The sequence below is a fragment of the Polypterus senegalus genome, chromosome 5, assembly GCF_016835505.1.
Source record: "Polypterus senegalus isolate Bchr_013 chromosome 5, ASM1683550v1, whole genome shotgun sequence".
Classification (NCBI taxonomy): domain Eukaryota; kingdom Metazoa; phylum Chordata; class Cladistia; order Polypteriformes; family Polypteridae; genus Polypterus; species Polypterus senegalus.
Genome location: NC_053158.1, coordinates 33,426,449 through 33,438,305, shown reverse-complemented (window position 1 = coordinate 33,438,305; position 11,857 = coordinate 33,426,449). Strand labels below are relative to the sequence as shown.

The following is an 11,857-nucleotide window of genomic DNA, read 5'->3' as shown; positions in this document are numbered from 1 at the left end:
AAGGCATCAAAATGCTAGAATAAAGGAAGCGACCAGGCCAAAAGGCTAAATCAAGGAAGTGCGGAGTAAACTCGACTTGTGGCTTATCTCGGTGACATGACACACAATGACAGAGTGAACGGGTCTAGCCAGGCTTCCTTTTTAGTTCGCTTTTTCTCTCCCATTCAGTATGATTAGTATTGTTGAGCAACAGATATAGATGTCAGAAGTCGGAAGTCAAAACAGAAGTTGGATGGGTCCCATCCTAATATGTGTGGAAAATATGACATTGTTATCAAATTAGTGCACTTCAATCTCCCTGTAAGTTTTGCTGCTTGACAATAACGAGTTGTGGATTTCGGTCCAGCATCAGGACACAAGGAGGTGCAATATCAATAGCATTAGCTTTGTCTTCAGTTCTATTATTCATGCCTCATTCCTTATCTCAAATCAGATCTATTTATATTTTTTTACCATGATTCTCAGTGTCATATTCCAGAATATGTCTAAAATAAGTTCTACTTCTGTTAATTACTTGTACAGTCAGTCATTTTCTAACCTGCTTAATTTTGGGGATCTATTGGAGTCTATCCCAGCAAGCATTAGGGCGCAAGGCAGTAACAAACCCTGGACAGGCTGCCAGTCCATCATAGGGTAAACACACACACACACACACCACACTAAGGGCCAATTTAGGATCACCAATTCACATAACCTGCATGTTTTTGGACTGTGGGAGGAAACCCACACAGATACGAGGAGACCATGCAAACTCCATGCAGGGAGAACCTGAGACATGAACCCAGGTCTCCTTGGTGTGAGGTAGCAGTGCTACCACTCTGCCAACCCTATTACTTCAGCAGTTGTAGTTATATATTTACTTCTTTGATCTTAAACACTGATTATGCCAAATGCCCACTTGTCTGAACTTTGTTTTAGGGAAGACTCCCCAACTCCAAAAATAGTGGTCTAGAATAAAGAATTTAAAAATCTGTCCAGACTCACTTTAGTTGTTCTATATATAAATTCATCTGGCCCCTTTTTTCTGCTCTTTTTAGGTACGCTTGCATCTAATGTGAAAAATACCTTCTGACATCGTCATGTCTGTCTTGTCTGTCTGTCTGAAACAACTTGGCTCAATGGGACTGATTTTTTTATTGAAATTTTACATGTATTTTCAATGATATTTGTTGGTTTTTTGAGTTATCTCAGAGAGTGTATAGTGTGCAGATATTTGTAAATTTGGAAAACTTAAATTGCAAAGCATTGGTGAATTTTCTAACTTGACTATCTTAAAACAGAGAAAATTTCTTAACAACTTTAATTATGGATTAGTCTACTGTTTTAAATTATCATGAGAGAGGCAACTTCAACTTCTGTATATTTTCATCTTTTACTCATCTGACTGTCTCTCTTCAGTGCAAACCGTAAAAAACACCAGCAGAGTCGCATGAGTGGCAGTGGCAGCCTGGTGCTCTCTGTAGGAGCAGCACAAGTGACTTGAGCGAACCGCATTCACACCAGGTCACTTCTCCTGCTGCTTAAAATCACAGCGAGTAAATGAAACAAATCTCTGTGACCATAAAAGTAAAACAAGTAAAAAACAGAACTTACCTGAAATATGGCTGGATTTTGCATATAGTTTATATTCAAGTACTTAGTATTTATGTTACACATACTATAAATCAACCTCACTGCTGCATAATCTGCAGAAGATGATTTTTCTTACACTGTAGTTTAGCGCCAAGCTGCCACAACCACGTAATATCCTTCACAGTCCAAAGCAGCCAACAGTTTTAGCAGAAAGCTTCAACATAGTAACTTCCTGGTGGGTAGCTCTTAATGTTTTGATTACAAAGATTCGAACTACTGTTAGTAATAGATTTTCCACAACTAACAACTAATAATACTGCAAGAAAATGTGTTTTTTACTTCACTTGATTCAGAATCTACTGCTTATAAAAGCCATTTGAGACACCACAAAGCTCTTTGGGATCAGCTTTAAAATAGATGATGTTGTAAAAGCTTGTTAAAAATTATGTATGTAATTAACATCATATTATCATTCTTAGTTTTGAATATCACTGTTGCAAGAAATGTGATAAGTTACTACATTGTAAAGTAAATAAAAAATAAAGTAAAAAAAAAATGATCACATTTTCAAAACAGTTGTTCCTGAGCTGATAAATTAGGAGGCTTTGTCTGAGATATGGATTCAACTTAGTGCTCTTTGAAAGTTTAGTATTCCATGGTTTTGATATTTCTTGCTGAACAACTGTGGTATAGCAGGTCCACGGTTCTAAATGAAATGGAAGTTTTTAAAATAAATAAATGGCCGCACTCCCAGCTTAAGGAGGAGGCATGGTTGTGTGGCCATAGCGGTTCAAGAGCACGATGTGGGTGGGGCATTTCCGCACTGAAGTGTACAGGTGTGGGATCACCCGTGTCCGTAATTGATGCCGGGAGCTGCTAATCGCCACACCTGTGCCACATCCCCATTATAAGTATCAGGAGCGAGAGTATGGAGGGGAGAAAGAAGGAAAGAGAACTGAGGTTGGTGGAAAGAAGAGGAAGGCTGGAAGTTGTAAGAGCTGGTGCAGGAGTGAGCGAGCGATTAGACTCGCTGATAAGTGCAGGCAGCTGGGAGGAGAGGAGTGTTAGGCCGACACTCGGTGGGGGCAGTACGAAGTGGTGGCTGCAGCTGAGCGATCTCGGGAGCTGGAGTGTCCCAGAAGGTGATTAGCTCGCCACAGAAGGCAGTGGGAGTGAGGAAGGCTTGGGAGAGTGAGACCCAGTGTGTGCGACCTGGTTGCTGGGAAACCAAAGTCTCGGTCCGGTGGGAGCTGTATGGAGCCAGGGGACGGAAGGCTACTGGACCAGTTAGAGAACGTCAGCTGCAGCTTTATTTAGGGCAACTCCTTTGTTGCAAAGCCTGATGGGAGAAGCAGGGAAGCCACCAAGTAGAAGGAAGAAGGCACCAGGTTTTTAAAAAGGGACTGTTTCCAGCCTGTAGTTTTTAACCTCGTTTTACAGGATTTATTTATCTGGATTATTTTAACTTCTACTTTTATTCACCCTGTTTTTACGGATTATTTATTTATGTACTGTTTTTGAAGCACTGCACTTTGGACACAGTTTTGTTTGTCTGAGTATTGCACCTTTTGCACTAGCCCCTTGTTCAGTTTGATTTGTACCCGTCAGACCAGTTCATCCAGTTACATTATGACAGTGTTGGGTTCGAGGGCTCCCAAATCTGGAAGAGGGAGTATAGAGCAGGACCCGCACTGTCACAACAACATTTACAAGTCTATTCTGACTATGATCAGTTTGCTGCTTTTGTACTCTGAAAAGTTCATCTTTTGTGTTGGAGTTTATTTCTAAATCCGTTTGTGAAGTGAATGTGCATCTCCAAGTCAACTTCATAAAACGTCATATCAGTAGAAAGCTAGGGATGAGCGGTTTGGGGAAGAAGGTGGGCAGCTGCATTTAGAAAAAAAATGATGTGTGCTGGGCATCTGTGGTGTACGGTTTCAGATCATTTTGTGTTTTTCTGAAACAATCCCAATAGGGAGTAAGCAGTGTTAAAACTGACAAAAAAGATGACATAAAACCAAAACCAAAAGCAAACTTAAAGATTATATAATATATAGCAGTACAAAAAAAATCAACAATTTTTATAAATCTATCAGCATTGCATTACTGGTGAAATGTTCTAATTAAGTTAACTAAAGCAAACCTTGCATGATCACTGAGTGTTTCCTATTGCCTTTCAACACAAAACAGGTTGTCATTATCAGAATTGAACTGCATATGATTTGGCAAACACTTTGGCAATCGAGAGCATAGACAAAGGAGATTACAATACATCCAAATATGTCAAGAATTTGTTTGAAGTAGCCAAATTTACTAATTGCATAATCACAAACATTCTATAAGGGCAGTATAGGCACCCTCAAAGGCCACAAAATAAGTTTAATAAAAGTGTTCTTTTCAGGGAGTTGACTCACAAATTGGCACTGTAGCTTGGACTAGGAATACTTGTAGACAGTGAGGTCTGACAAACTAGGAAGTAAATTTTACTTAAAAAGGGGTTTCCCTAAACAATCAAATGATCCTGGAATTTTCCTGGGAAATTCTTTCATTTTAATTCAATACTGTGCTTCTGTTCCAAGTATTTCTTTCTTTGGGAGATTTTGCACTTTTTGTGAACTCTGTAATTTTTCTCTTTGTTCACTTTTTGTATTTCTTGTAATTTTGCCCCAGCCCTTCATCTACAATAAGGTGCTTATGTCCTTCAGGTGTGAACTAACCAGCCCTACATATACCATTTAATTGTCTCAGCTCTTTGCTTGTACTCATTACTTCCTTCTTTGTATCTTCCATTGTTTTCCAGTTTTGTGTTCATATTTGATTTTTAAAATTTTTTTTGTTTTTTCATCTAATTGCTTTTGTATCGGTACTCCGGTTTCCTCCCACAGTCCAAAGACATGCAGGTTAGGTGCATTGGCGATTCTAAATTGTCCCTAGTGTGTGTCCTGCGGTAGGCTGGCGCCCTGCCCGGGGTTTGTTTCCTGCCTTGCGCCCTGTGTTGGCTGGGATTGGCTCCAGAAGACCCCCGTGAACCTGTAGTTAGGATATAACGGGTTGGATAATGGATGGATGGATGCTTTTATATCGAGGATTTTGAATTTTGCATTTTAGACCCATTTGGTCTTAGAGAGTTTATATTTTTTATTTATTTTGTTGTGAGATGGTTTCATTCTTTTCTGTTTTAGACTACCAGGAGTATTTTTCTGTGGTTATTATTTATTTTTGGCTTCTGTTTAACATTTTGAAATTTATTTTGTAATGTGTATATTTATAGCATGTTTTCACACCATTTTGTGACTTAATTGCTATGTTGTGGAAGTGGCCACACAGGTCACAACCTCAATGCTGATTACAAAGAACGATTAAAAGGGTAATTTTTTTTGCCATTTTCTCTCTGAGCTTGTTGATATATCCATTAAGACTATTTAGCATTTTCTAAATTTCTGGTCTCCATTTTGTTAACAACTTCTGCTAGTACCACTTTGACTTTGATTTTTGCTTACAATCTTAGCATGTTTTTGCCAATGTCTTATTTCCTTTGCTTAAAAGCTCTCACCTTTTTTCTTCTGAGACAATACAAAATTCTTTTTATATTTAGTTCTTGGAGTTCTTTTTTGGTTTCTTTTGAATATTGAATAGCTTTGACTATTTTTGTTTTCTCAGAGATTTCTGGATTTAATTAATTAATCAGACTAAATGAAATTTATCATTAAGGTTTGACATTTTTGCTCAGGGGTTTGATGGTCCTCCTCTACCTTATTTGTAGGCCAAGGCCTGTTTGAAGATTTCCGATCTTATTTGATCTTATATTGTAATATGTTATCATAGCAGTTCCACTTCTGGACTCCAAAAGCGTCTTTTATTTATGCATGAGACATAGGACCCGAAATATCACTAAAAAAAATAATAATGTCTAGGCGTAGTGAAAAATAAACATGACACAATGAAATGACAATGACAGGTACCAACAAATCAGGTGCTGATGACAGTACAACTTTAAACTGTGAGCTAGCTGACAGGCAAACCGCTACCTGAAAACTAAAAATAAAGTAACTCAACTTTGAATCTTGAAATGGAACAGACTGCCTTGTATTCTTCATGCTAATTTACAGGTACTGTATCTGTCCCGGTAAGCTGATTATTATTTTTGTTCATTTTCCCCATTATATTTCTGTCTGTATTTTTTCAGAGGTGTTATTGTGGGTGTGCATACAATATAATCTACATTATACAGACTGCAGTAGTTTGAAAATCCATTTTATCTAAGAAGTTCACAGTGATTAAAATGTATTATGATGATTATTACTATTAGAAATGTAGCATTTGGTTCAAAGACTGTTTACGGTAACTTCAGAATGTATTCCGACCCCTTCACTTTTCACACAATTGGTTATGTTGCAAATTCATGTTTCTGTCATCAAGCAGCACTCAATACTCCAGAATGACAAAGCAGAAATAAGATTTTAGAAATTTTTGCAAATGTATTCACACTATAAACTTAAATATTACATTGACACCATTACTCAGATGTTTTACTCAGTACTCCATTGAAGCACCTTTGACAGCAATTAAAGGGTCTTCTTGGATCTGATACGACAAGCTTCACACACATAGATTTGGGGATTCTCCGCCATTCTTCTCTGCAGATCCTTTCAAGCTCTGTCAGGTTGGATGAAGATCATCAGTGGATAGTTATTTTCAGGTTTCTTCAGAGTTGTTTGATTGGGTTCAAGTCCAGGCTCTAACTGGGATACCCAAGGACATTCACAGAGTTGACCTTAAGCCACTCCTGTCACCTTAGCTTTGTCCTTTTGGAAGGTGAACCTTCAGCACAATATGAGGTCCAGATCTCTCTGGAGCAGTTCTTTTTTCCTTTCTAAGTATAAACTTTTATTTGTTCATCTTTCACTCAACCCTGTCTAGTCTTGCAGTCATTGCTGCTTACAAAACACTCCACAGCATAAAGCTGCCACCATCAAGCTTTACCATTGGAATGGTATTGAACTTTAGACACGACCCTTACAATTGAGACTACACAGTTCAATTTTGGTTTCATCAGACCAGAGTGTCTTATTTCTCACATTCAGAGAGTCCTTTAGGTGCAAACTCCTGATGGGCTTTCATGTGTCATTTGGCCACTCGTCCATAGAGCACAGCTTAGTGGAATGTTGCAGTGGTGTTTGTTCTTGTAAAGGCCTCTTCCATCTCCACGCATGTTCTTAGCCAGAGTGACCACATCAGATTGTTGGTCACCTCTTTTACCGAGGCTCTCCTTCCCCACCCCCTAATTGCTCAGTTTGGCCAGGCAGCCAACTCTAGGAACAGTTGTGGCTGTCCTTCAATGGCACACAGTTTTTTTTGTGGCCTTCCCCAGACCTGTCTCTCGACACAATTTATTTGACCTCATGGCTTGGTTTTTGCTGAAATGTGCGGCCTTATATAGACAGGCGATTACCTTTCCTAATTATGTGCAATTAAATAAATTTACCAAAAGTGGACCATAAACAAGTGCACCTGAGTCAAATTCAAGGGCCTGAACACTTGTGGCAATGTGATATTTTTTTTATTTTTAATAAATTTGCAAGAAATCCTAAATTCTTGTTTTTGCTTTGCTATTCTGGGGTATTGAGTGTTCTTTGATGGAGGAAAAATTACTTTAAACAATTTAATTGTACTGCTACAACATACAAAAATAAAAAAGTAAAGGGAGCTGAATACTTTTTGAAGGCTCTGTATGACACTTTTCATTCATTTGTCAATTTCAGGGTCTTTTGAGAATATTTGGACAGATTTGGGTAGACCTCAGGCTCTAACCCTTCAAGGTATTGAAGTTCTTTACTAGACACACTTACACTCACTTACACATGAGAGTAGAAAGCAATTAAAAAGTCAGGATAAGGACCATTCTTGAGGTCGTTATACAGTAGCTGGTTGTATTCATTGAGAAAGAGTCTCAGACTGAGCACCAGACAGCTGAGAGCCCAAGCTGAAGGCCGAGGCCCCAAGCAGGCACAGGCTGCAGGGTTGGTTCTGGTGCCAGTAGTCTGTTGTAATAAAATAAATATGTACATACCCCATAAAAGCAAGATGTATTTGCCATTGGAAAGGAGGGTTGCCACTGTATCCTTTTAATAATTCTGTTCAACTGCAATTTCATAAATGTCTTGAGGTATATATATACTTTACACACACACACACACATACTATATAAGAGCCTTGTGTTTGAGAAGCAGTGATATCATTATTCTTGAAAGTGTTTGCATTTTATATGATTAACCTAAGCAGGCAAACAGCAATGCCGTAAGTGTGTTGGTCAGATGCTGAAGAAACCAGAATGGAGCTGACAGTGTGTTATTCTAAAAGAAGGAACAGATCTGAGGGAATTAAACCAGAGGGCAATGAAAAATACATCTGTTGAAATCACATATTTGATTCTGTCAGAAATTTCTTACACTCATAAAAAATCAAGACAGTTCTGATTTGTAGAAGACGGTGCAAAAAAATCTAAAAGGCAACTTTTCTGGATGAGAAACAAGTCTGCTGCTTCTTTATTATTTATGGTACTTGCAACAGAGAATCCTGTGTTTTCTTCATAATGAAGAAGAGTCATATTTGTATTATTCAGTCAGTTAAAACTCAAGAATCCATGATGTGTTTGATTTAGTTTCAAATGAACAAATGGGATTACCCTTCAGCTCACTTTAAAGTGTTTTTAGAAAACAGCCTGGAAGAGTCTGCAGTTTTCCACCAACTTTTGAAAGAGTGCAGAGTTCAAGAAAATGCCTGCTCTCTAAATGGTAGTTTAAATATAAAATGAAATAGTCTATCATATTATTATAAAATGTAGTTGCAGGTTTGTGTGGTGTCTAGTACCTCTGACTCACAGCTTAAGAGATCTTCACTCATTCCTGACTTGGTCATGATCTTTGTGAGGATCACACTTTATTTCAGAGTCTGCAATCCCAACTCACTGGAAAACAGGACTCCTCGTCCCTATCTGCAAAAAGAAACGGTGATCACCTGGATTGCGGCAACTATAGGGGGATAACACTGCTCTTGGTGCCGGGTAAGATCCATGCTAGGGTCATCTTCGATAGGATCTGTGATCACTTGCTCACCTACCAGCAACCAGAGCAGTCTGCCTTGATGCCTAAGAAGTCTACTATCAACTGCATTCTGGCACTGAGGGTTCTCATGGAGCGCAAACGCAAATATCAGCAGTTTCTTTGCATCCTTTGCCAATTTTCATAAAGTGTTTGACTCAGTTGATTGAGCTGCCCTGTGGGACATCCTCAGACTTTGCGGGATCCCTTCAAAGTTGCTGGATATCATGGCTGTCCTGTACACTAGTACTGTAAGTGCTGTGCAGGGTGGAGGCAGGACCTCTGCGTTTTTCCCAGTTGATTCTGGGGTTCGTCAGGGGTGTATGCTTTCTCCTACTCTGTTCAGTGCGTGCATGGATTGGGTGTTGGGCAAGGTCATGGGGTCCAGCGGCTGCGGGGCATCTGTGTGTGAAGAAAGGTTCACTGATGTTGACTTTGCTGACGATGCTGTGATTTTCGCAAAGTCAATGGAGGCTTTAATCGGGGCTTTTGAGAGAGTGAGCGAGGAATCTTGAGTGTCTGGGCTTGTGTGTGTCCTGGATAAAAATGAAAATCCAGGCCTTTCATGATCTCTTGGGCGCAGCCATCAGCAGTGTGTCTGTTTGCGGAGAGAGTGTTGACCTTGTTGAGAGGTTTCCTTACCTTGGCAGTGACATTCTTGTCTCTGGTGACTCAGCCTATGAAGTCAGTAGATGGATTGGAAGAGCATGGGGGGTCATGAGGTCACTGCAAAAGAGTGTGTGGCGCCCCTGATATTTCTGCAAAAGGACAAAGGTCCAAGTCTTTAGAGTCCTGGTGCTTATTGTTTTGCTATATGGTTGTGAGACATGGACGCTATCCAGTGACCTGAGATGAACACTGGACTCCTTTGGTTCTGTGTTTCTTTGGAGAATCCTTGGGTACGGCTGGTTTGACTTTGTGTCGAACGAGCAGTTGCTTATGGAGTCCTGAATGAGGCACATTACCTGCATTGTGAGAGAGTGTCAGATACGGGACTACAGCCATGTGGCACAATTCACCGAGGATGATCCAGCTTGCAGGATCCTCACTGTTGAGAATCCGAGTGGCTGGACCAGGCCAAGGGGACACCCATATAACACCTGGCTGCAACAGATAGAGGGTCATTTCCAGAGGGTGGGACTGGGCCACGTGTCTGTTTGGAGGAGGTTGCCAACTAGGATACTGAGGTGTTTCGTCGTGTTGTGAGTGTGGCAGTGCACTGTTTCATTGCATGCTTGCCAACCCGACCTCACCTGAACTGTTTCTTTAGAGTATTCCACCTTCCTCCCTCCACTCAAAAGTGGGAATGCTAAAATAGCAAATGATTTGAAGCTGGCCCAGTACATGAGTGATTGTGGGTGTGGCTGAGAGTGCCTGCTGCCTTCAGTGCTGTTTGTAGAGGCTCTACTGTAGCTCCATGAGGCCATATACTCTGTAGATAGGTTCGACTTGGACAAGCCCACTTTCAAGAAGACACACCCTTGCAGTCAGAAGCCCAATTAGTAACTTGGACAGGAAGAGTTTTCTTTTGGTTCAATTGGCTTAGGTAGTTGCTTACAGAACTCAATGCAGATAGGTGACCCACTGTGGCATTCAACAAGCCTAGTGGGAATGTACTGTGAACGGATCACCATCCCAGCAAAGAGAACCTGGTTCCATTGGTGCCATAGCCCAGATTCACCAAGGCGGAGGATGCAGCGTCACAAAAACACATTGCCGTGACAAGGGGGAGTGTAACAGGTTTGAGTTAGAATTAACCCATTTCCAAAAAAATTCTAGTAGTCAGAAACCCAATCAATCAGTTAAGCATGAGCAGTTACCCATCATTTTGACTGGTGAAGTGGTTTTATTTCCACAATCGCCGTGGGGTGAAGGGCTACATTTACAAGCCATTAGCCCAGTTGGGATGCACTGCAAGGGGAGCACAACCTAAGCAAAGAAAACTAGGTTACAATTGATTAAATTTGACTCACAAAATAGATGACGTTGGTATATATGCTGAATTCTTCAGTTACAAGAGTATTTGGAGTTATCATTTGTGGAGTTGTACCTTCCCACTTTATTCTGTTTATATTTGCTTCCAGTTGCAAATTTGGAAGAAATGTGAGATTGCTGTTAATTTGCTGCTGAATTCATGCAAAAAGTAATTCAAGATTTGGTCTCATTTTTTAATGAAAGCAAATGAAATGCATGAGATGAAAATCACATGTTCCCAATAGTAATACTGACACAAAATTCAATTTCTGGTTGAGTTGATTTTTTTTTTAATTTGTGTAATTACATGAAATGAGAGATAAGGGTAATGTTATAACTCAGGCAGCTCAGGTAGCAAAAGTAATCTTCGGGTTCACCCATTGGTAGCTACTACTTAGAAGGGCTATAAGATAAGATAAGAAGATAGGAAGACTTTATTGTCATTGTATCACTGAAGGAGAACAAACAACAAGATTCCCTGAGTTTTCTTTAAAAACCATACATAATAAATATTTAACTAAACAAATTTTTTAGTGGTAAAATATATATATATTTTGGTTGAGGAATGAAACAGCAATGAAGAAATGTTTGGTGCACCAACCCAATCATCCCCATTTAATCAAATGAAAATAAAAGTTGGTGCTCAGGGTGCAAAAATGGAACGTGAATACTCCAAAAAATTAAACAAAAGAGCCATCGGACTTTGTAAAGGGTTTGTCGTCAGTCAATAGGTAGGAGCTCTGTCCTGCAGTGTGTTATTTTCACAGTTTGACGCCTCCTTCCGGTTGCCTTGGGATATATATAGGTGGGGGACTGGAAGAGGCAAATGCCCTCACCAAACATCTTCTTGGTACTGCGGCAAGAACACAGGAGGACATAGTGCCAGTGCCCCCTCTCAACCTGGACTGGTAAAAGTTATCTTGTGACTTTATGTATAATAAAAACAAAGTGCACAAGAGTTGTAGCATAATCAGTGGCTAACACCCTACGGTCGATTCAACTTAAAATATATTGCCCATATAATACAATATAATATTGCACATAAGGGAAGTTAATTAGTGTGACACAGCATTCAGTAGTTTAACAGCCCTGAGAAAGAAGCTGTTTTTCAGTCTTGCAGTACGTACATGGATACTCCTGTATTCTTTCCCAGAAGGGAGCAGTTTAAAGATATGATGTTCTGAGTGGGTGAGGCTTTCAATGATGTTGGA

General features: G+C 39.8%; 1 protein-coding gene across 3 annotated transcripts in view; it reads left to right on the top strand.

Moving 5' to 3' along the window:
- Window positions 1–11,857, top strand: part of LOC120530198 (nucleolar protein 4-like) — a 432,135-nt gene that overhangs the window by 372,802 nt on the left and 47,476 nt on the right. The gene's annotated exons all lie outside the window — the stretch shown is intronic.